The sequence below is a fragment of the Macaca nemestrina genome, chromosome 3 (assembly GCF_043159975.1).
Source record: "Macaca nemestrina isolate mMacNem1 chromosome 3, mMacNem.hap1, whole genome shotgun sequence".
NCBI classification, from domain to species: Eukaryota; Metazoa; Chordata; class Mammalia; order Primates; family Cercopithecidae; genus Macaca; species Macaca nemestrina.
In genome coordinates, this window is record NC_092127.1 from 129,925,410 (window position 1) to 129,934,458 (window position 9,049).

The window sequence follows — 9,049 nt, forward strand, 5'->3', positions numbered from 1 at the left end:
CTTTCATTACAACTCAACCTATTTCAAGATCTAAGTGAGTTTTAACAACTACCTATAGGTGAATAATGTTAAATCCATGTTCTGGCATCCTTCTTTCTCTTCAACTCAGGAATAATTCCTCCTCCTGGATCTATTCATTCCAAACCATTCTAGAACTCTAAACTGTAGATTTTCTTGCCTCCTTCTTGTATCTGAGTTTAAAAAATATCTGTGTGTGTTGTTCCCCTATAGCATACAAATATTGTCAATTATCTGACATTGTCCCCAGAAAAGTTTTTAATCAATTTCCCTTCATAATTTGCTGCTTCCTTCTGTCCTCTTTACCACCAACTTCTTTAAGAAAGAAGTTTCTACATCTACTTCTTCACCACATTGCAATTTGGCTCCTAATAGTAAACTGTACTGAAATTTCTGGAATGAAAGTCAGCAGTGACTTCTTATTTGTCAAATTCACCCCTATCTTACGTTCTTATCTCTGTTTCTACATCTGGTTCATCACTGCCTCCTCTTCCCTTCTATTCTTATGTATTAATTTTACCCAAGAGGAGTCGAACACCATTAGTTACTAAACAGTCATTTCCTGTCTTCTTTCCCTCACTGGCAAATCCCATTGCCTATAACAAAGGCTGAAAATGAATGTTCTTCTTTCCTGAACCTCCCTTAAGATTTTGGTGGCGTATGGTGAGTTCTTTCCAATGAGACAAAGAAATGTCTTCTACCAAGTCTTCTCAAAAACACTTACTCCACAAATAGAAAGGGAGATGAAAGATCAAAATTCTCATCCATTCTCTTGTTCCCTGCTATATGTGGACTGCTTGTACAAGTAAATGATACTTGCAGCTTTGGGAACCATTTTTTGACAATAAGGTCATAGGCAAAAAAAAAAAAAAAAAAAAAAAAAGGTGAAAAGACTCTTAGTCCTTGATGACAGTGAGAGTGACCAAATGAACCCTGTAATTGCTGACATGCTGATTTCTTGTTCAAAAAGAATAAACTCCTTTTTTAGTAACTCACCTTTAACTTTTTATTATCAGTCCTCGTCTCAATTCATCTCACCTTTAAACCCATTTAATCGTTTGGCTCCAACTATAACACACTGCATGTGCATAGAAAGCACACAGTGGCCTGCTACATAGTTGTCTTATCTTCAAGATACCTTTCTATTTTCTTCTGGATAAAATACAAGCTCTTTAGCATGGCAGAAAGGTTCTGTCTCAAGTTACCCTGTATTTTAACCACATAAACTTTGTGTGTCTTTGTCTATGCTGACAGCCTTGGGTTGTTCTTCCTGCCCCTTCCTGTTTAGTTTTGTGAAGTCTTGTTACAAGTCAAGTGCCAGCTACTCTGATAACCCTTCCTTTCTGCTGGAGGCACTGAAACACTCCCTTCTCTGTGTATGTGACATCTGTTCATACCTTTATTGTAGCATTTATCAACTTATATGGCAATGATTTGTTTACCTGTCTCTCTTTACACTGTGTGTGCCCTGAGAAAAAAGAACTGTTTCTTATCTAAGTGAGCCCAGATCCCAGCTCACTGTCTGGCACAGAGTCGAAACCCAATTAATTATTCTGTTATGAGTAATGACTCTTGCTCATTAGTTTCTCAGTAGCAAAAGTCACGTAATAGCCTGATTTTTATTTCCCTTTAAATTCTGAAAAGATGACAGTCCTGAAAAGCATATATTGTGAGATAACAACAAGAACATTGGCTGAAATTGTGCCACATATGTATTAGAAAACACTAAACATAGCCAATGTTTCAATACATCATGTTAATTAATTACAACAGCCATATTTTTACAATGTCAGTAAAGGATATTGCTCATACTTTACTATCTTGCTGCAAATATGTAAGCAAGGCAAACATCTATCAGAGGATAATTTCAATTATATCATTAACTTTCTATGTTAATATAGTTTTTCCTCTGGGAATCTCTCAAACAGAATCATTAACTTTTCTCTGGCAAAACCAGAGCCACCCCTTTTCCTTATGGCATTATTTTTGCTGCACAACTCTTACAATATGCCACTGGAGGAGGACATGGTCATCATTTCTTTCTTCCCTTGCCAGTCAAAAGGTATACCCATCATATGCCCCCATGTTTTCCTGCAGATGCCTCCTCTGATTTAGAGGGAAGGTGGCAGGGTAGAAAACGGGATGGTCATTTAGCTCTAGTACCATGTTTTGTGGGTAAAGCAAGGGTTTGAGTCATGCTTTAAGGTTCAAATGAAAGAGTCGTCTCATGATTATCTGGATCCCTAACAATGCTCAACAATTTTCATGTACTTCCATCACTGAACCCCTGTTTTTGAACTGAGTTTTTGTACTTTCCCAAAAAGTCAGGTCATCTCTCATGAAGCCAGTTAGTCATCATTCTCGACTTCATTGTGTAAAGTACAAATGATACAGACTCCCATAATTGTGAGTTAACCACTTTATTCCTTTGAGGAATATGAAAAGTGATTTCCAGGCTTTGACTAACCTATGCCTGCGCTACTCACGTTTCCAGATACAACAGCAGTAAGAGAGGTTTATCTCCTGTTTTCTATGTAAGATGAAAACAAATTGAATATCTGATGATAAACCACACTGAAATTTCACTGCAGAGCACAGAGCTAGAACCAGGCACCACAACTATCAGCTCAAGATAGTTTGGACAGAAAAAACAAACAAACAAACAAACAAACCAAAAACCACCCTACATAAACACAAATACCTCCACAAAAAAAAATTTCAGAATGTTGAAACAAAGCCTGAAATATAAACAATGAATAAATGCTTATTGAATGGATGCACAAATGAATGGGATTTTTTTTTTTAACTTCTTAAAAATAACCATTCTGATAGGTGTTAGATGGTATCTCATTGTGGTTTCCATTTGCAAAAGACAGTGTGGCACTTCCTCAAAGACCTAAAGACAGAAATACCATTTAACCCAGCAATCCCATTACTGGATATATACCCAAAGGAATATAAATCATTCTATTATAAAGACACATGCACACATATGTTTATTACAGCACTATTCACAACAGCAAAGACATAGAATCAACCTAAATGTCCATCAGTGATAGAACGGAGAAAGAAAATGTGGTATGTTTATACCATGGAATACTACACAATCATAAAAAAATGAGATCATGTCCTTTGCAAGGACATGGATCTGGAGACCATTATCCTTGGAACATTAACACAGGAATAGAAAATCAAACACTGCATATTCTCACCTCTAAGTGGCAGCTAAATGATAAGAACCCATGGTCACATGGGGGAACTATACACACTGGAGCCTTTCAGAGGGTAGAGGGTGGCAGGCGGGAGAGGATCGGCAAAAACAACTAGTGGGTACTAGACTTAATACCTGGGTGATGAAATAATCTGTACAATAAACTCTCCTGACACAAGTGTACCTGTATAACAAATCTACACTTGTACCCCTAAACTGAAAATAAAAGCTAAATTTTAAATAGCTAACAGGGAATAGGAAGATACTTGTCAACAAGTACAAAGTTTCAGTTAGACCAGAGGAATAAGTTCTGGGGTTCTATTACACATCAAGGTGACTATAGTTAATAATAATGTATTATATATTCCAAAAGAGCTAAAAGAGAAGACTTAACGTGTTCTTACCACAAATAAATGATAAATAAGTGAGGTAACGGATATGCTAATTATCCTGGTTTGAAAATTTCACGATGTATACATGTATTGAAACATCACATTGTACCCCATAAATCTACACAATTATTATTTGTCAGTTAAAAAATCTGAAAAAAATAACGTATTATAGTTTTTAATCTCTTGGTAAAACATTGGTTAAATCTAAAAAGTAAACAGTTTCATTCCAAATCTGCCCAATATTAAGGAATATTCAATATGGATTTTCAAAAAAAATGGGCATCCAGGATAATATTAATTAACAATCTACATATAAAGTTAAATACTTGAGAATATTTTTATGAGACCATTCTTCATTAATAATGTTAGTCTGAGAAAAGTCTAGAAGTACCACATCTTTTATTCCTCATGTAAAATTCTCACTAATTTGTTCCAAACAGCAAATATGTAATGAAGATTCCTCCCCAACCCCCAATGGTTGGCATACAATTTAGGAGAAAAGTCCACAACAGACCTTCCTTTATTTTTTGTATATACATCCAGATTCCTCAAACAACACTACATAAACAAAATTTTAAACAATAAACCTCAAAAGATGTAAAGTATGCTTTTCTTCCTTCAAAGGAATCTAAATTCATTTAGAGGAAAAATGAAGCAGGCTAGAGAATACTTGGGATGACAAATACTTGGTGACACATGGGAGCATTTATCAGTTTGCTACCATGATTGTACTAACAAATGAGATACTTAGCAGAGTGGCACAAAATTAATGTAAACTTTTTAATATAATGGATAAAGAATTTTTTATTGCTATTATAATATCAAAATGAATTTGCTTATTATTGTAAACTAAGAAAGGCAGATTCATATTAGAAATTTGCTGAAGGTATATAAAAACCTAGCCGTGGTAGGGGGACATTCTCTTAATGGAATATGAATTCACTTGTACTTTTAAAAAATACATATATGTAGTTTGACGGGAAATGTCTGATGAAAAAGAAATTTCAATATCATAAACATTCATTTTTCTATCTTCTCACCATAGCAACTTGACAAAACACCTGCCCTGTTTTCAATCATGATTTTTTTTGCTCTGTGAAAGTGTGGTAAGAGAGCTTTAGCAAATAATGTGGAGATCGCTTTTTATCTGCAGGGATTGGGATGAAAGACCACCGTAACAGCTCATTTTTATGAGCATACACGGTCTTTTAAGCAAGCACCCATTTTCATTTCTTTGCCTTCTAATTTGGATCATTTCATAGCACTCTAAGAGTTACCTGTGTAAGCCTTCCCTTATTGAGAAATGGTTGCCACTAATGTCATGAATAGGCCAATAGTCTCCTATAGCCTACAACAAACACTCCACTTCTAAGGAAATGAATTACCCCCACGTTAATGCAATGTTTTCATTTTTATTCTTTTTCATATTTCCACCATCTGAGAAAAACGGACCTTTAAAATACATTGAACTTGACTGTTTGAAGGAAAATCTGAGCCTGCAATTGGTCTAGACAGTTTTTTCCAAATAAAATTATCTTTCATCATGGAAATTTATTACTGTGAAACTTCTATCATTATGTTACCAGCAAAAGATAATTTGCTACTTACTGGAAGGCAAAACTCATCAAATTATGCCAAGATGGACTCAGGTCTCCTATAAAAGGCCACTAAGAGTTTCAAGTTAGGTGCCTGAAACTCTTAGTGGTGATTTTAGGTAACTTTTAGGTAATTTTCACTTTAGACTATTAACATCTATGTATGTATCATGGGACCCATTTTATATTAAAGAGCATTTGCTGGGTCATCAATATCAACAGCATGTATTAAGAACTACAGAGGAGAGAGGATTCTGGGAATAGGGCAGGGGTTGTGGTGTAGTTATTTAATTTCTCCAAATCCCCACATAAAAAGAAAGCATTTAAATAACAAAACCAATAAACAAAGGTCAGCATTTAAAACAAAACTAGATGGATACTTAACTCATGAACCCCAGAATACATGGGGTGCAGACAAAGGACCAATAGACTTTAAACTGCATGATATCTCTATATCTGCGGGAGGAAGAGGAAGAAAGCAACAGCGTGGGGTCTTTGGGGACTGAGAGAAGGAGAAAGATAAAATCATCAGTGGAGCTCACTGGAAAGCAGGAACCAGTAAGGGCAAAGCGGATGAAACCGCAATGTATTTGTGAGTGCCGCCCTTCCCTGCCAGGAGGACCAAACAATCTGTAACCAAACACACCTGCTAACTCTCAGAACTCACCCACCAGGGCTCCCCTCCCAAAGGGGAATGCACATTAAAGAAAAATTGCTGGGAGGGAATCAAAATTCAACAAGATAGAGAAAACAAAAAGAAAGGGGGGAAAAAAATCCCAGACCAAATCTCAGAAAGCACATTCCCAAATTTTTAAACACAAAATAAAACAACAGAAGAAGCTCTGTAGGTTCCATAAGCTTTCCTAAACCCCACCTTAGGAAAATCCACTTCACATAACCATGAGCAACAGAAAACAATCAAGGCCATATTTCTCAAGGAGTTATCATAAGAAAAAAGGGGAAAAAGTGAAATAATGTACATGTAGACAATAAAAGCATGCCAAAAAGCATACCCACAAAACAGAACAGAACTCTCACTGTTTCAAAACTAACTAAGAAACATTAAGAAAATGTTACAATACATTAAAGAAAACATAAATTAGAACGAGAAAATCTTAAAAGTGATATGCCAAAATTCTGGAAATAATTAAAAATTAGAGAAAAAATTCCAAAAATAAAAAATAAACTAGAAATAACGTAACAGAGAATAAACACAACAGATGATGCTTTGGTAAAAGATGAAAAGAGAATAACTTTAAAAATCAAAAAGTAATGAAAGAAAAGAAAAAAGGATTCAGAAGAAAGCAAAAACTTTGAAGACAGGCAGAAAAGTTTGAGCATATGGATAACAGCAGATGAAAGCCGAAGTAAAGAAACAGAACAATTACTAAATCCAGTAATCCCAGAATATTTTCCTGAAGTAAAAAGATTTTTAAATTGCATATTGACATTGTACACATCAAAGAATCTCAACCCATAACAACTTACACAAATATATATTCCAGTAAAGTTACATGATGTTTCTTATAGAAGAAAGAAAGAAGGAAAAAAAAAAATCTTTGGGCACCTAGAAAATAAGAGCATATGACTTACAAAGAAAAGAAAATTATATTATCATCAGACTTTTCAACTGTAATACTTTGTGCCAGAAGAAAATGCAATAACATATTAAGATACTCAAGAAAATGCAATTGTGTGCCAAGAATTTTTTTTTTTATCCAACCAAACAGGTTTTCAAGTTCAAAGGACATAGGCAAACTCTTATTAGTATGCAAGAACTATTGCAATGTGGTTCCCATGAACCCTTACTAAGGAATCTGTAAGAAAACCTTCAGACAAGCAAAGTGACTAGAGAGACATTGACATAAGGACTCTGGGTACATAAATATATAGACACTTGTGGCACTGAGACTAAATAAAGGTCAAGGGAGAGAGAAAATGGCATGAAATGACTATATCCTCAGGCAATGTAGGTATAGAACAACTCTAAAAAACAGAAAGAATAGAGAGAACAAAAGCACTACAATGCTAACAGTTTCAGAAATCAAATTAGTGGTCATATTAGCATTGCTTCTCTGAGACTATTGAATGTGCAGTATTCGATAAAATAAATGAGCAATGATAAAATTTTCTATCATTGCCCATGCCCATGAGAACCAGTATTTTCAGTAAGAAATAAAGGAGACACAGATGCTATAAAAAAGAGGTTAAGGAAATGCCCTATAGTTTTGAATTTGAGTAGGAAATATCAATCTGATGTTAGGGTAGGTGGTCATCAGTGCAAGAGAGAAAAACATGAGTGATGAATATGAAATGAAGAGAGGATTACTATTTTAAATAGGAGGGCCAAGGAAGATGACTCTTAAAAAAAGCTGAATGATGTGAGGATGTGAGCCATGTCATACCTGGGGCAGAGCAAACTCAGGTGAAGAGATCCACAGGTAAACCATCCTGAAGCACAATGGTGGCACACTTGTCCTGGGAATTTCTGTTCCCCTTTAGTGTACCCAAAAGTATAAAAGTTAAGAATTCACATGGAAAAGATTCGTTCTCATCAGGTGATTGACAAGATACACAGAAAAATCTCCCCAGAAAGTTATGAAAACTTTTTCTTCACATTCTTTCTTTTGTTCCCTTGTATTCTAGAAGGAAAGTTTTAAGAAGGAGCCCAGTCTTTGCTACCTCCCTTGGTAGACAGTGGATATTAACAGAGATAAGATGAAGCAAACACAATGGTGAACTCTGGAACCAGGGTGCCAATTGTACCACCTATCGTTTTTATGACCATTGTCAGGATACCTGCCTTCACTGTACCTCCATTTCCTCATCTATGCACTACTGGAAATAATAGCATTTGCCTCAAAGAGTTCTTATAAGGACCAAATGAAATACTACATGTAAAAACTTAGAATAGCACTTGGCTTATATAAGACCTCAATAAATGTTATCTACTCTTATTTTGGGTTATGAATCATCATTGGATAGAGAACCTTCTATCTCAATGTGATGTGGGTTAGAAAATGAAAGATAATATCCCAGTTCTAAAATGCACCAGTCATGTTCCTCTGTCAAGCTCCTTAAACTTGCTGAAATTCCTTCCTTCACTTTTAAAGTAGAGATAACTATATTCCTAGAACTAATATGAAGGTTTGGTAAATTTTAGTTGAATGTGAATACTTATCTCATCGCTTAGTACATATTATCATAAATGCTTCCAAAACAAATATTTAATATACAAATATATACATATACAATATCCATCATAAAAAAACAAATATTAACTTATCCTTCTTTCTATGTTCCTGAAAAAAAACAGTAGATGGTACTGTCTCACCCAAAATTAAAATTCCAAGAGTGTGCTTGACTTGGAAGTACATATTGAAATAAAAATTGGAACAACTTAGTGAAGATTAGCATGAACTTGCACAAGAATGACATGGAAATACATCAAGTGTTCTCTGTTTTTAAAACTCTTTGAACTGCACACTTACAATGGAGAATTTTTATTGTGGAAATTATTGCTCAAGAAACATGTTTTCAAAATGCACAAGTTACTAGAACCTGAGAAAAACTTCTTTATATTGATTTTCCAAACTGAGGACTTTTCCCTAGGCCTATTACCTACTCCCCAAAATCTCCACAATTTTTCAGAGATGCTATACATGTAATCATGGGCATGTATTCTTCTTTAAGAATACACTCTGGGTAAGGTAAGCAGTGAAGATCCGTGTCTAATTAGATGTTCAGTCTTCTATATACAACAGCATCGAAGATGCAATCTTTAGTGGTTGCTTGACTGATAAGGTACAAGGGGAGTGGGAAATCTTTCTTTC

General features: G+C 35.0%; 1 non-coding gene across 1 annotated transcript; it reads left to right on the forward strand.

The window, feature by feature from the left end:
• The first annotated feature begins 8,572 nt into the window (after positions 1 to 8,572).
• LOC112423455 (U6 spliceosomal RNA) lies at positions 8,573 to 8,682 on the forward strand. The gene has a single exon (XR_003013935.1). It is a non-coding gene; the product is annotated as a U6 spliceosomal RNA (small nuclear RNA).
• Positions 8,683 to 9,049: the final 367 nt, after the last annotated feature.